The sequence below is a fragment of the Cervus elaphus genome, chromosome 9 (assembly GCF_910594005.1).
Source record: "Cervus elaphus chromosome 9, mCerEla1.1, whole genome shotgun sequence".
NCBI lineage: Eukaryota > Metazoa > Chordata > Mammalia > Artiodactyla > Cervidae > Cervus > Cervus elaphus.
Genome location: NC_057823.1, coordinates 54,216,992 through 54,233,236, shown reverse-complemented (window position 1 = coordinate 54,233,236; position 16,245 = coordinate 54,216,992). Strand labels below are relative to the sequence as shown.

Here is a 16,245-nt window from a genome sequence, read left to right as displayed (position 1 = left end):
CTCTGCCTACTCCTGTTCCTTTCCTGGGGTTCCCAGTTCTCTCCTTGGACAGGAGGGGCAGCTTGGGGCCCCTCCAGAATCTTTTGTTCAAAGGCCTGGATTGAACATCATTTTGTGTCTGACCTGCAGAGGTTGAAGGTCACTGGGGCCCTCTGGAGTCTCCCCCTCAGCCAGGGTCTCACTTCAGGGAGGTCTTGAGGAAAGCTTCCTCGCACATGGATATGTATCACACACAGCCACCCGTGCTGCGGAGTGCACACAGCTCCTCTCACCCGCTTACCATCCAGCTGCACATTGTGTCTCCATGGCAACCAGTAGGCCTGGTCCATGGATGTTAGAAATAAGTGCCAGAGGAAGAGGAAAGAGAGAGAGAGAGGAGCAACATTATAAATAAAGAGACTCAGGAAGATAGCCTTCCAAGGAGGCCCCTCTTTCTCCTTGCACCTCCTACCAGGAAGACTTGAATGGACTCTCTGCCTGAGAATGGAGGGCCTCAAGGTGGGCACGAAGCAATGGGCTGGCAGCTGTCTGGACACAGGTAAGTGGGGCCCAGTGGCCAGTGAGGGAGGAGCAGGATCAGGAGAACCTGAGCAAGTCAGGAGTCTGGGGCACAGAATACTTGGTCTGAATAAAAGGCAGATGAGGGGGGAGGGACGGGAGACTTGGGGAGCTTCTTTCCCTGCTTCCCAGCCTAATTGGCTGTTCAGGCTGAAACCACCTCTTAGTCACTTAGGCTAATTAGAATTGTTCAGAAGAAGACAGTGGGGGAGGGGAATGAGAAGCTGGGGTGTGAAGGGGGAAGGGTGGGAGGAGAGGGAGCCTCGTGGGGGTGGGGAGTGGAGTGGGAGTTCCTTCTATCACCTTCCATCCATTCTGTCACCATCCAGTGGATGTGCTGGGCTATAACTGTCCAAGCTGTGGGTCACTCTAATCCCCCCACCCAGCTGTCACTCATGTTCCCTCACACACACCTGCTTTCTGCTTAGTGTCTGTCTCTTCCTCTAGTTCTTCCTCCTCCTCTGTCTCCTCACCTTCATTTTCCCCCTTCCTCTGGGTCTCCCAATCTCTGGCCAACAACGTTTGCCGTTAGGAGTGCTGACTGGGGCAGATCCACTTTGGAGTGGAGGAGGGGCAAGGGAATGGGATTATATTGAGAGCAGCCTCATCTTTTGGGAATAAGAGGGAAGAGAGCAGACACTATCCCAGTATGACTCCCCACACACAGACACACACAGACACACACACACACAGACACACACACACACACATGCAACTCTATTCCCACTTCCCACCCCTAACCAAGTCTCATCACCTTTCTGGGGTATGTGGAGCTTGACCTCTGAAGTTGAACTGTCTGAATTGCCTTGGACAACTAACTTAACCTCTCTGAGCATCAGTTTCTCTAGCTGTTGAGATGGGGATAATAGATCCTAACTTTATAGTGTAGATTTAAAAGGATAATGCATGTGAGCTGCTTAGAACAGTAAGTTGTAAGAGCTCAATGAATGCAGTTTTTATCATCATCAGTCCCCAACTCTTTTCCTTTCCTGGGGCCCTTCAGGAACCATGACATATGCATTTTCCTTTTCTTGTTCTTCTTCCCTCTTATTGTGGCCCCCAAATTACCTCTCAGCTCCTAGACCCAACCCTACTGCCTTGCTCTCAAGGCTTCTATCTGTGGGTGGCTGTCCCTGTTATGGGGTGGGGGGGGGATAGGGAATAGAAGGTTAGGCTTGATTCCTGCCCCCGCCCACAGGGCTGGGATGGGAGGTTCAGGACATACCCTCCTCCAGTCTGGAGACTAGTTTTCCCTCCTCTGCAGGACTCCAAGAAGAGGAAAAGGGACAGCCATAAATGATGTAGGGGAAGTGCACTTGCTGAGGGGGACAAGAAGGGATAAGCTGAGTCCAGAAGCCTAAATATTTCATGGGGCTACAGCACTGGGAAGGGCAAAGTCCCTGAGCTGTGTTTGTGAACGTGCTCTGGACTCCACGTGGCTTGGAGCCGTTCCATATGCTCAGTGCCCTCCGTACCCCACGGGAAACTGCCCACAGTGAACCCTTTCCTGGCCAGGAAAGTGTCTCAGTATGTGCATATTTTATTTCTTACAGCTGTGGTAGTTTGTTCAGGCTTGAGGCTGAACAAACTATTTTGACAAGGTCACGTTTTTCTTACCCATATATTCAGTTTACCCCTCTAGATGCCCCAGGACTGATGCCCTTGCCATCAGGAGAGCCACTGTTGGCAAAGGTGGTGGGGCGGGGGCAGGGACAGGGCTAGCAGGGAGGAGGTCTCTCTGATTTCCTTTCTCTGTCCATCATGGTTGACTGAAGAGCAGGATATCTATGAGAGCAGGTGGGGAGTGCGTGGAGAGCAGCAGGATCTAGTAGCTCCCCTGTCTACTGCTTAAAGAGGAGCTGAGGGACAGCCTCTGCCAAATCTCTGCCTCCAGGTGGCCCCTGTCGGCTGCTCTCCATGATCCTTTTCCTGACTCCATATCTAAGAGGGGGATTAGAAGGTGCCCTTGTGATCTCTGTCACAGGTTCTCCTTTATCCTTTTCCTTGACCTTGCCCAATCTGTCATTATTTCATTTCTATGTTTACTTGTTCAATTTCTGTCTCTTCTCACTAGAATAAAAGCTTGCTTGCAGGAGGCAAAAATCTTGTTTAACTTATTTGTCAGCCCTCAAAAATGTTTGCTGAAAGAACGAAGGAATGAATGAATGGGAGGAAATCTGCTTGGGGTTTCTGCATCCTGAGCAAGAAAAGGGAGGCAGAGGGAGGATGGTGACAGGTGAACAGGGATATAGGTGAGAGGGTTGTGGTGGAGAGGGGGAAGGAGGTATGCAAGGTAGGTGGGATGGGGATGAGAGGGAGACTGGGGAAGAGGGCTGTGAGGAGGGGGCTAGGGTGGAGGTAGATGGAGCTGGTGCCATGAGGCATGGGCTTTGGGGGAAGGGATCCAGGCCTCCAGAGGGGCTAGAGGCAGGTACTGGGCAGAAAGAGATCAAGTCTGGAATAGAAAGCTAACGACAGGCTCTACCCTCAGCAAGGCTACACTTGGAATTCGGGTTTGGGGTCTGAGTAGGTGGAACACAGAAATCTACCAGGAATAGCTGAGCCATGGGAGTTTCCCAGGGCCTGCTGGTACCATCAGTGTCCCTCCAACTCACCCTCATCTGAAATCTGGGCCAGATGCCCAGCCTGAGGGCCCCTCCCTTTGCCCTTCTAAGCCCATAAACAGGAAATGCCCCAGGCTTGGCTGACCAGTGCCACCCTCAGAGGAAGAGCCCGGAATCATCCCAGGGCAGGAGAGAGGGAGGTACACAAAATCAGTAGGGGGTCCTGACTCTGATTACTCAAGCTTCAGAAGCTTCCATCTGCCCAAATCAAAGGTGACAGCAATATTAACTTTTAGCACTAAGCCCCTAGAGGAACCTGGGCTTGAAAGAGGAATCCTTTCCCAGGGCTCTTCCTTATCCCTGGACCCCCTCCTGAGCCCTGTGGCTTCCTGAGAAGGCAGGAAAGGGACAGGGGTGGTAGCCTGGGGTGGGGATGGGGAGACTCCCATCAGAGAGATGGTGTCTCCCCCAGCATTGGTCAGAGTGGCTGTGGAGGGGGAAGCAGGAAAGATGGGAGGTGCTGTGCACCTGCAGTGGTTGTCATGGCAACCTGACTTGTATCCCAAGAGGGTGGCCTGGAACACAAGGGTGGGAGCGCGCACACACACACACACACACACACACACACACACACACAGACACACAGACACACAGACACACAGACACACAGACACACACACACACACACACACGGCTTTGCAGAACTCTATCCCTGAGAGAGCCCTATCAGCTTTCCCGCTTCTGCTCGCTACTTCCCTGGGTGAGGCTGAGACCAGGGACTGAGCCGGGAGAAAAAGCTGTATGGGGGAGGGGCAGGGACGGGTGTCCACAAGGCGGGGTGTGCTTCCCAAGGGTGTCGGTGTGGGGAGCGTGCGGGGTGTCCCTGAGGGGGTGTCCTTGGTATGTGTAGAGGATGTGTCTACTCAGCTCACCCACTGCCAGTCTTGCAGTCAGACCACACAGGAGAGGGATTTGGGAGGGAGATGATTATTAACAAAGACAACAGCAATCACAGTTAACCTTAATTGAGAGCTTATTAAATCCCAGTCCTGTGATTGTGGTGAACATTTTACAGGCAGTCTCATTTGATCCTCACAACAACTGTACAAGGTAGGAATTATTAGCCCCATTTACAGATGTGAAAACTGAGATTCTAAGAGGTGAAGTAACTTGCTATAGGTCTAGGAACTGGAAAGAGACAGGGCAAGACTCTGCAGGAGGGGAGAAGGCAAAGGACAGGGTGCCAACCTCAAAGGCCACTTGTCCTATCCCCAGGCCCCACATGACACTTCTGCCTGGGTGCCCCCATGCACCTTGGCAGAGCTAGTCTGGTACTGTGCCAACAGGCAGGGCCTGAGAACCTCAGATTGCTGGACTGGGGCAGCTGAGGGTACCTGTGAGGGTGTGGGGACATTGAGCAGCGGGCACTGTGATTGGCATGAACCAGGGGAGCGGCTGGCAGCCTTGCTCCTGGTAAACATGAGGAGAGGTTACTTCACAAGGAAACAGTAATTAACTTTAATTAGCACCTTGCATCTCGGAATATTATTAACATCTCAATTTCTCTAATCAAGGCAGCAGGAGAGGGGCGGCATCTGCCTTGCCGTCTCCTTCCTGGCCGTGCTCCCTGGCTTGGCGTGGTTTCTGCCCAGCCCCTTCCCCCTGGATGGCACTCAGGAGCACCTCCTCAGAGCCGGGCTGCCAAGGGGAGCCAGGGAGTGAGGGGAGCCTAGACTGACAGGGCAGAGACAGCAGGTCCAGGGCACGGACACAGGAGCCAGCAATATGGCAAGAGTACTGGGGCCTGCATCCTTTGTGTGGCCACCTTATGTTTCCAAGTATACTATGAGCACCAAAGGAAGGCTAGGCTGCGTCCCCCATCAGAGAACAACACGGTTTCCTCCTTGTCCCCGCTCCCTTCCTCCCTCTCTCCTCCCTTCTCCCCTCTCCTTTCTCCTTTCTTCTCCCTCTCAGGTCTTTCCCTTCTTTCCAACTCCCCTTCTCCTCCTCACTCTAATTTTCCATTTCAACACGGATTTATTAAGCATCCTTCACAGGCCAGGGGCTGCCCTCCCTCACTGGGAATGTAGCAATGGACACCACTGGATAAATCCTGCCCTGGGGAGTTTAGAATCCCACAGAGGAGATAAGGCTTGGGCATAAAGAACTGTAATTGGGCTCCATCCTGATAGGCATCATAATAGAGGTGTAGATAGAAGGCTGGGGTGGGGGCGATTCTAGGAGGGAGGAGGAATGGGAGAGGCAGGGACCCTAATGGCAGGGGACCAAGACAGAGACCATGTTGGAAGCCACCATGAAGGCAGGGGAATCCTGAGGAGGGAGGGCACTTGGCGCTGTTCAGCCCTCTTCAGAAGGCCAAAAAGGGAGGGGAGGCCTTGAGGGCGTAAAAGGTGCCTCTCTCTCATCGTTACAGCCACCCTCAATGGCTGTTAACCCTGCCACGTGTCTGATATTAATAACTGACCATCCTCCTTGGTCTAATTACAGTGGCTTGCTGCTTGCACAATTGGTTCCTTATTTGGCAGTGCCCTCATAGCTATCTCCTCATTCCACCCAATTTGTATATATTGGGTGCCTACTATGTCTTTTTTTCTAAGGAGACATATTTGTTTTACCTTTTATTTATTTGCCTTTTAGTTGTGGCTGTGGGCTCTTTATTGCATCATGTGGGATCTTTTGTTGTGGCGCAGGGACTCTCCAGTTGTGATGTGCAGGCTCAGTAGTTTCACATACAAGCTTAGCTGCTCGAGGCACATGGGATCTTAGTTCCTCGACCAGGGATCAAACCGGTGGCCCCTGCATTGCAAGGGGGATTCTTAACCACTGGACCACCAGGTAAGTCCCTGAGCACCTTCTAAGTCTTGAGGGCTGGGTGTGCCTGGAGTAGGTTCCAAGGGCCAGGGCTCCTCACAACAGGGTCAGGAGGGGTCAGGGTTGGTAGAACTGCCTACAGGTCTGACATCTCAGCAGAAGAAAGGCAGTATGCGCTGGGAGTTCCCGCAGGGAAGAGGCTGGTTCCACACTGGCCTCAGCAGTACTTTGGCCTGCACAGGTACACTTCCCTTCCATCTCTGTTCTAACAGAGGACAGTGCCAGAAGGTTAAGGTTCAACTGCAAATCTTGTCCAACATTAACCCAGAGGGCAGGGTAAATGTTTAGTGGAGACCGTGTGTCACGTTGCCAGGTACAGAATGAGGCTGGTTTTGTCAGACCACCCTACTGTGGCCCACGGAGCGGGGATGGGCATTTGCTTTTATTTTGCTCTCACTCTGCTTGCCAGTTATGATCATCCTTGGGTGAGGCCTACAGCATCTCATTTAATTCTCACAGGAATGTGAAGAAGCAGGGATTACCATGCTCATTTAACACTGAGGGAAAAGACTATGAGGTGACTGGCCCCTCGCTGGTCAGAAAGTGAAAGCAGAGCATCAAGCCCCACTGTGGCTGACTCAGGATCACCTTCTTTATCTCCAGTCTCCCCACTTGATTGTGAGCCTGGCCTCAGCCTGGAGCTGGGGCGCTGGGGCACTGGGAGAGGCCTGAGCAAGGCCCCTGCCCTCAAGGACAATGCGGGAGCAGCCCCTTGCCTTTTAGCAAACCCTAGCTCTCTCCCCTCCTCCTCCCCTCCCCCCTCACCCCTACTCCTCCCCACCCCCGCCCCAGCTCCCCAGGGCCAGGGGGCTGTGCCTCTGTAATTGCAGAGTAGCCTGCATAGGGCGGGGAAGAATCTGACGTTTCCAAAGGCCTTTTTGATGTTGGTGATTATGGCGATGATGAGGCTGTCCATCTCCCACCAAGACTGGGGCCTTTCTTTGTTTCTCTCTCAATCGGGGTCTTTCTGCCTCTCTCTGCCCTGAGGACTGGTGGGGATCAGCACTTGCTCCTCTTTGGGGGAGGAAGGAGAAGGACTGGCCGAAGTGAAACCTGGGGAATCAGCCCACCCTTCACCTTCACTGAGCTCTAGGGTTTTCGGACGTGATCATTAGCATGATATTTGCATAAGGAACAATTGAGGAGATTGGAGTCTTGCCTCAGAGGAAACACCTGCCAGGAACTGTGAATGAAAGCCTTTCCCGCCTCCCACCCTGAGATCCCTCCCACCCCCACCACAGGATGGGGGAAGTGGCAGGAACCCGGCGTGCCTAAAGATGATGATGATGATGACAATGTGGTCACAGATCACAGATATCATTCCCAGAGTGCCTACTAAGCTCCAAGCACTAGAGTGTGTCTTCTGTTTTCTCTTAGTCCTCACAGCCACTCAAGGTGGCACATTTTATTATTCCATAGTACAGCTGACCAGAGGAGGAAACTGAGGCTCAGCTGCCCCGAAGTCATCTAGATGGTGACACTGGCAGAGCTGAGTTTTGGAATAGGGCGTATGCCCTCATGCCGTCAACCACTTACAGCGGATTAGGGTGCTCTGAGCTCACCTCGGGCGCCTAAGATCCAGTCTCTGTGGGTCCAGGGAATCCCAGGAGGATTAGAATAAGGGCTCCAAGACTGGCTCCTACACACAGACACACAGACACGCTCACACACTCATGCACAGCCGCTCTGCCCTACCCCCACCTGTGCTTCTGGAGGCAGAGGAGCTGGGCTGACTTGGCTCATAACCAGGTTAGCCAAGATCCAATTAGCTAGTTAGTGCAGGCAGAGCTGGGGGCAGGCAGAGCACGCAGGAGGGCCGGGACGGATGGGTCGGGTAATATGCAGAGACAGCCAGAGACAGCGGCTCCGCGCTAACCTGATAAGCAGCTCCCAACATCAATGAGGCCCAGCCTGGCAAGCGGAGGGGGCCCCAATCCTGGGCGGCTGGTGAGGGTGCAGGGACAGCCTCTGACCCTCGTTCCCCAGCCCTGGCCGCCACACAGCCCTGCACAGTGCCCTCATCCTCTGGCCTCCCGTCAGCAGCACCCACTCCTGCTCTGCCTCCTCTGAGGCTTTTGCGGTAGGCAGCTTCTGCAAGATACGTTTTCATCAAACGAGTTTGGGAATGTCTGTGTCAGGAAGGAAGGTATGGGTGAGACCATCACCTCCTGCAGGTGGGAGGGCAGGGCTGAAGCAGCTGGAGGAATTGTTGGGGACCGGTGCTGAAATAATAACAGCTATTATTTGTGGAATTTGCTATGCACCAGGCACTGGGGAAACCATTTATATGTAGTCTCTCTTTTATACCTACAACAACCCTTTACTGTAGGTACTGTTAGAATCCCCATTTTGCAGATGAGGAAACGGAAGCTTACAGAGGTTTAGAAACTTGCCCAAAGTCACACGACTATCAAGACTCCTCAGCCTCAAAACCACCATACTTCGTACTACCCCTGAACTGGGTGCAGGATTAACAATGATGAAACTGATGGTCATACTTCTTGATTTTTTTTTTTTGTATATAATTCTTTTGCTTTAGAATTTACAAAGGCTTTTTGGATTTATCCTGACAAGTCCATAAGGTAGATGTTTTATTTCTAATTTGCAGAGAAAAGAAATCAAGGTTTGGAGGGGCAAGGTGACCTGCCTGAAGCTTCATAGTTGGTGAGTAACAGTCAGAACTTGAACCCAGGCCAGGTCCTTCTTCTCCTAGTCTAGCGCTCTTGAGGAGACAATGGAAAGAGAAAGAGACATCCTATCCCTAAATCAAGGGTGGCTGGTTCATCTATTTACTCATCGGTCACAAGGCTGTTTGAAAGATTGCACAAGGCACTGTGCCTGGCATGCTTATTTAGGGGTGGAGAAAGCAAACGTTTTTCCTGTCCCCGTGGAGCAGGTGGAGAAGAAAGCCTTGCAGTTCAGTGTCCAGGGATGCGGAGCTGCGTTGGTCAGGGGACACCAGGGAATGAAGGCCCAGAGAAGGGTGGGCCCCTTATGACAGCAGGTCATCTCTGGTCTGATTTCCTCATTTTGCACAGGCTACAGCTGAAGCCCAGAGAGTTAAATAACTCCCCAAGGTCACATATGGGCAAGTGAACCAGGACTCCTGACACTAAGACGAGCTTCCCCTCAGCCCGGGGCCTCCCCATCACCACAGCATGTGCTCAGTCACTCAGCTGTGTCCAGCTCTTTTCAACCCCATGGACTACAGCCTACCAGGCTCCTCTCTCCATGGGGTTTTTCGGGCAAGAATACCAGAGTGGGTTGCCATTTCCTACTCTATGGGATCTTCTTGATCCATGTCTCCTTCACTGGCAGGCAGATTCTTTACTACCAAGCCACCTGGGAAGCCTTTACAGCAGAATGGGGACTTCTTTACCTTCTGAGCTCGAAGTTCTGTCTGACATCCCCTAACACCCACCAGTGAAGGAAAAGACACTGTGCCAACAATCCCTAGGGGGATGCGCCCCCATATCCCTCTGTCTGGGCTCAGGGAGAAGACAATTAGCTGAATTCTTGCCACTTCAGGCCATCTGGGGCATTGAGGTTGGGAGTCCAGAGATGCAGAGATGCATATTAAGCAAGACATCATGAGGAAGGCAGGCACAAAACAGTGTGTGGGCCACATCTGTGTTCCTCTCTGCTTTCCCTGATGCTGGCACCAGAAGGGTTAAGACGTCCCCAGCCCAGGAGACTGAGGAGCTGTCTGTGCAGGAAGCTGCTCTCCTAGTCCCCAAGGCCTCAGGGAGTGGGGAGGGGAGCCGCTGGCTCAGTCTCTTTCCCAGGCTCCTCAGCCTCCCTCGGGATCCAGCTACATGCCGGAGAGGTGACCCTTGACCCTTCCCCCTCCACCCTCCCACCCTCCCCAGCCTAAATGGGTAAAGACTCTGATCCCTGCTCAGGGTGCTGGGATTGTGGGATTCCCCCCCTACTTCCTCACCTCTGTTTTCCCACCATCTCACTTATTCCCCTTCACGCCTCCCTTCACTCTTGTTTCAGAGTCATCATATTCATATTCAGACCCCTGAGTTTCTCCCCTTCACCCCAGTTCTGGGGCCCCAAGCCTCTCCTCCCAGCCCCCTGCATTTGTAATTTTCTAAAAATAAAAGCCTGTGTTTCAAGTAGGCAGCTCCGGAAATATACAATCCAGGCCAGGCATCCGCCGGGTGGGGACAAGGAAGGACCGTGTCCAGAGAAATACCCAGACACAGCAGCCCCCACCCTCCCAGGTAAACACAGGAACACAGTGTGTTCCTGATGAGAAAGAAGGTAGGAGTAGGGGATGGATGTGGGGGCAGGGGGTTAAGAACACTCCTCTGGGTGGGGCTCTTGAGCTAAGGTCCTTGACAGAAAGGGTCGGGTCTCGTGTGGCGGCTCCTGTCTGTCTTCACAAGTGATTGCTCCACTCCTACTTCCTCAGCAATTACTTGGTGAGGTGGGGGGCTGCCTTCCCCTATGGAATCATCTGGAGTCAGGACTGTGGGTGGCAGAGAGACTGGGACAAAGTCATACCAGACTTGGCTAAGACCCACTCCCTCACTGGCCCTCATGGAACTCCTGGCTGGAATTTGTGTAACTGTCCAATTTGAGGCAGTCACAAGCAGTAAAAATAAACATCTGAGGACATCACAAGCCATAATAATAATAAACTGGAAGAATAATAGCTCACATTTTTTTTAAGCACTTACTATGTGTCCAACCTGGGCTAAATATTCATGTGTCATGTGTGCATGCTCAATCGTGTCTGTTTGTGACCCCATGGACTGTAGCCCACCAGGCTGCTCTGTCTATGGAATTCTCCAGGCGAGAATACTGGAGTGGGTAGCCATTCCCTTCTCCAGGGGATCTTCCCGACCACACAGGGATCGAACCCACTACTCCTACATTGGCAGGCAGATTCTTACCACTGTGCCACCTGGGAAGCCCTGGGCCAAATAATTAATACTACACATGCTACATTCTTACTTAATCCTGTCAGGAGTCAATTTTTATCATCCCTAATTTACCGGCAAGGAAACTGAGGCACAGATTGCTCAAGAGCTGACCCAGCCCCAGGTCATGCTAGTAAATGGCATCCTGACAGCGACTGACCCTTGTTAACCCCAGCCAGTCTGACTCCTGCAGCAGCCTCACAGGCGGGGGCCCCACTGGCCTGACTGCTTCCTCCAGAGGGAGGCTGGGCGGGGCTGCAGCCTCAACAGGGCTCACCCACAGCACAACAGAGAAGGGGACGAAGACTGGAGAAGCTGGCCCTCTCTCTGCTGAGCATCCTGGGGCCCTTTCCCAGCCTCCTGCCTGGCCGTGGTGCTTTTCCTCGTACCTCTATTTGCCCCTAAATAGAAGGAGCCCCTCTTCTCAGGCCCAAAGGAGCTGTCCAGCTCTTCCTCTACCACACACAATCGAAACCAGAGAGCAGGCATTTTTGAATTGCAGCCTTTATGGGTTTAGACATAATATATCCGTCACATGGGAATTCGATGGTGTGCTGGTGCCTGAGAGAATCCCACGATTAAAGTCAGTAATACAGGTAAACACTTAGGCCAGCACCCAGCATATATATGCAGTAAGTGGATTAGGGGGTCCCTCATGGGGCCCCTGAGATGCATCACCCATGGTAACACTATTGCTAGCGTTACCAGCTTATCAGCTTATTATCAATAACAAACCTGATACTGTGCTGAGCACTTTAAGACATTTAGTACTTTCCATGACCTGTAAGTTAGATGCTACTCATCCTCATCTTACAGATGAGAAAACCGAGGTGAAAGTCTCATAGTACGAATGAGCTGGGATTTGAACCCAGGCCTATAGATAAGTGGCTTTCTTGTAGTCACTCGTCTCCTGAATGACTGGCCCTTGTGCCTGTCGCACAAGTACACAGACCCCTCTGGTAAACTTGGCAGCATTTCCTGAAATTCCAAAACTGCTCCAAGCAATTCTGATGGGAGTGTCCTGCAACTTGGGTCAGGCTTTGCTTTAACCCTCCAGTTGGCTGCTGGCCAGCACTCACCTTCCTGTATCAAACTCTTCTGATCAATAACTAGGGGATGCTTTTATGTTCATAAAGCACCCACTAAAATACCATCTCATTATTATAATTCTTGATAGTCCTTCCCACCAAAGAATCCCCTTTCCCTTTTCCTGTTTGTCAGCAGAGCTACTAATTTATATGTCCCCTTTGTCCTTTACTTTTAGGTTCTACCTGATCCTCCCTCCTACTTGACCTTGGGGGTCCAGGATAAATTCCATTTAAACTCCACCCTCCCCACTCCCACCCATATGGCCTTGAGATAGAAATTTAACTCTAGCCCCTCTGTCTGCTCATCCTGTTATCTCTTTCTTAATATTCCTCTGGACGTCACTCCTGCTTCTCCTCTGACTGCCTCCCCTGAGCCAATGCCACAGAACCACCCAACATGTGTAAGTGTGACTGCCTGGAAAATGTAACTTTCAAAGAGACTGAAGTTGAGTGACAGTAAACAGAACCTTGGAGACCCAGACATCATCTCGGGTATACGTGGACTCAACAGCAGGAACTTAGACATAAGGCAAGATGGGAGAGAGAGAGGGATGGGATGATCAAAAGAATGAGCTGGAGGGAGAAATGGGAAATGGGGGCGATGCTATCGATTCAACCAGGCCAAAAAAATCCTTGACTGTCAGTGTTGGAATAGCCCTTAGAGATCAGCCAGTCCAGGAGTGGCAAAGGAGTTTCAAGTTAATGCTAAATGATGAATAGCAGCTGCCTGGAGTGTGTCCTGAGAAGAGAGTGTCGTTATTGATTAGCAATGTCTGCCATGTGCACTGGATTAGAAATTGTAGCATGGGTGCCAGAATTTACATCCCTGATCTAGTTTCAATCTCTTCATTCTGGAGCAACCCAAAGGTGAAGAGACCTGTTCAAGGGTTGTACATTGGAGCAGATCTCAGGGTCCTTGTCTCCTAAAATCCAAGTGAAAGTTCTACAATACATCCTAGACAAAGACAAGGGACCCAGGGAAAGTGGATCCTTAGTATGGGATAACCAGGAAAGGATCAGCCAACTTGAAGCTGTGGAGAAGACCATGGAGGCATCCCACACTGGACACTGAATGAGTGCTCAGTTCTTACTGGGTGATCAGTTGACTGGATGTGCCCAGTCCCCGGTTATATCACCTCTGACCTCTGGCCCTGTCCATCTTAGTCCACCCAGGGAGGACAGAAGGCTCCCTGGAGCAGAGACCCTGGCTCTCTCTAGACAAAGAGTGGAGAACACAGTCAGAGGGAGGCAAAGGAGGGGGAAATGGTATTGGGGCAGGGATGGGCCCCACAGGAGCAAGGCACTGACTGTGTTGTGGAGAGGGCCTTGGAGGAGATGGCAGTTAGGAGACCATCACAGAGGCACCTGTGCAGGTTTGGTGTGTGGGCCAGAGGAGAAGAAAGAACCTCCAGGTGACAAGAGTTGCAGAATGGGGATAATGATACCCTGACAAAGTAGCGGGGCTTGGAGCTTAGCCCGGCCAGGGTGCTGGCACTGCTAAGCCATGATGCACCACTTCCAGACTGGGGGGTGTGGGTGGTGGGGGGCAGGGAGGTGGTCCAAGGTGCCCAGCATCAGCAGAGCCTTAGAGATTTGCTATTGAACTTCTGCCTCCCTCCCAGTCTCTGTCTCTGTTGCTTTTCCCTTGTCTTCCTTTCCCAGTGTGTCTCTTCCTTTCTCTTTTTCCCCTCCCTGTTCTGCTCTCCACCACAGTCTCCACCAGGAGCAGAAATGGGGAAGCGAGTGGTGACACCAAAAGATCTGGGAGCTGCTTTCCTGCAGATCACCTGCCCGAGGCTCTGAAAAGAACCCAGGCTGTGGAAATGTCCAGGCGCAGGGGATCCGATGTGGACACCACACCCAATTTACCACACAAGAAAACTAAGAGAAGACCAGAGGAGTGAAGACCCCGCCCAAGTCAGTGTCACACTGATTTGCATACTACTTTCCATCTCCCTTCTGCTGCTGAGCACTCCTAGATTTTTCCTAGGAACCACCGCTTCCCTACCTCTGTCCATGAGATCTTAGGGTGGCCTATGACTGGAGCTGGCCCATCTGTGCCATCCATCCCTGGGTCACAAGTCTTGGTAACAGCTGATCCAGTAAGATCAGCACTGGGTTTTTTTGTGGAACCACTGGAAAAGGAGTGCTTTCTTTCCATTGGATTTGTCCATGTTGGTAAATTTAAGCCTAGAGCTGCTTGAAACGCTTGGGGAGTGACTACTAAAGAGTAAAGCCAACACAAAGGAGAGGAGAGCCAAGAGCTGAAGAGAGACAGATGCCAGATGACATTGTCTAAGTGCCTGGATCCAGCTATACCTGAAGTCTAACTTTAGACTTTTCAGTTATGTGAATAAAACTTAAGCCAGACTGTGTTAGATTTACATCAAAGAGACTAAGGCAGCTTAGAGAAACAGGAGGACAGAATGACCACCAGAGACAGAGACAGTTGTAGGAATGAGGACCAAGTCCGATAGGAGAGCAAAGGAAAGTGAAGCAGTGCGAAGGCTGGTCCATTAGGATCACTGAATTGACGTTCAGCCGTGAAACAGGAATACCAGAGTTTACTGGAAAGAAAGCACAGATGAAGACGATTCTACAGGTGGGTTAATCTGAGGTGGCATGAGAGCTTTTTTCCTGCAACATAGGCTGTCTATCTGTGCACTAACAGAAGTCCACCTGAGCCCCCAGCTTGCACAGGGTATGGGTCAACAGAGGGTAGGGAGGAAGACAAGGGCAGTTGGTGTTTATTTTGACAGTCAGCAGCCAGTTGCAACGGACATCCCTATTAAGAGCTCTTAAGACTTTTAACAAGCTTCATTCCAAGACAGATCTTTAAAGACAAATAAAAACATTCAACCAATCCCTGCTTATCATGTGTGTTCAGCATTGGCCCTCCCCGGCCCATTCCTTATCAGACATCCCCAGATTTCATCTGATTTACAGGATACTAAGTGATAAACAAGAGAGACAGAAAGAGGAACTAAGTCACAAGCTTGACTCATCCATGGTCCAGGTTGCCTGGCTCTGTCCGACATGTGCCAGATGCAGCCCAGGGTGGGTGATCACAGCTTTCCTTGCTGTTACTGCATGATATGCTGAAACCCCATCGATTATAACCTAATGGGATGACCTCCTGGGGACCACCAACCTCGAGTCTTGCCTGTGCTGCTTGGAGGAGGTGCCAGGTGCAGATGGGCATGGTGGGAGGAAATCATGCCCTGCGCTGATAAGAAACTCCCTTCCCTTGTCCCAGACACACCGATGTCTGCCTCTCAGGGGTGAGAGGGAGGACATGGCCCTAAAGAAAGACAAAGAGGGTGGAGGGTCTGTTGCCTGGTGCCTGGGAGTTACTTCTCTTACTCTTCTCCATTTCTCCCACTTCCCTTCATTGGGAAATGACTGATGACTTTTTAAAAAATGACCTAAAACTACATTTATGTAGTATATGTGTACATACAAAATTAAATATATAAAAATACATACAATATTCAAGCAGTTGTCATTCTCCCTGTTAACTCTGTTTTAGAGAAATTTCCATGCTTTCCAGTTAAGATCTGCTTCATCCTTTCCTACAGCAGCATGGTAATTCTGTTTATTTATCCATTCCCTTACTGATGGACACTGAGGTTGTATCTGACTTTTTCACTGTTGCAAACAAGAACATCTCACATGTTTTGTGCGGTGAACACCTAATACACCTTGTGCACACGTATAAGTGTTTCTTGAGGATTCATTCCTAGGAGAGAGATTGCTGGCTCAAAGTGTATATGAATTTTTCATTTTGAAAGGTACTGCCAAGTTGAAGTGGAGATCTTTTTCCTGTGAAGGGGCTGAACCAGGAATGAAAGGCACCTGGGGTAGAAAGAGCATGAGCTTTTGAGTCAGATGTGTTCAGGTTCAAATCCTGGCTCTCCCGTCTTCTTCCTGTGTGACTCTGGATAAGTCACTTAACCTACTTGAGCTTCAGTTTCCATAACTCCAAAGTGGGGACCATTAAGCGCTGCCTTACAGGCTGTTGCATGGATCAACTGGCTTCCCGTAGGTCAAGCTACTAGCATGAGCCTGGTCCATAGTAGGCTCTTGGCCGAGGTAGCGCCCTTTCCCTGTCTGGACCCCTTCTGCATTCATTGTGGGAGGACAGCTCTGGGGAGAGGCTGGAGAAGTGACTTATGAAGAGTGTTAGGACAGAGTCAGGACTCCAGTGATTCC

General features: G+C 51.2%; 1 long non-coding RNA gene across 3 annotated transcripts; it reads left to right on the top strand.

The window, feature by feature from the left end:
* Positions 1-391: 391 nt before the first annotated feature.
* LOC122700301 lies at positions 392-15,403 on the top strand. 3 transcript variants are annotated; one of them, XR_006342743.1, is made up of 3 exons: positions 392-538; positions 8,623-8,678; positions 13,656-15,403. It is a non-coding gene; the product is annotated as an uncharacterized LOC122700301 (long non-coding RNA). The 3 variants fall into 3 exon arrangements; XR_006342742.1 differs by lacking the exon at positions 392-538 and adding an exon at positions 7,853-8,094; XR_006342741.1 differs by lacking the exon at positions 392-538 and adding an exon at positions 7,853-8,160.
* The last annotated feature ends 842 nt before the right edge of the window (positions 15,404-16,245 follow it).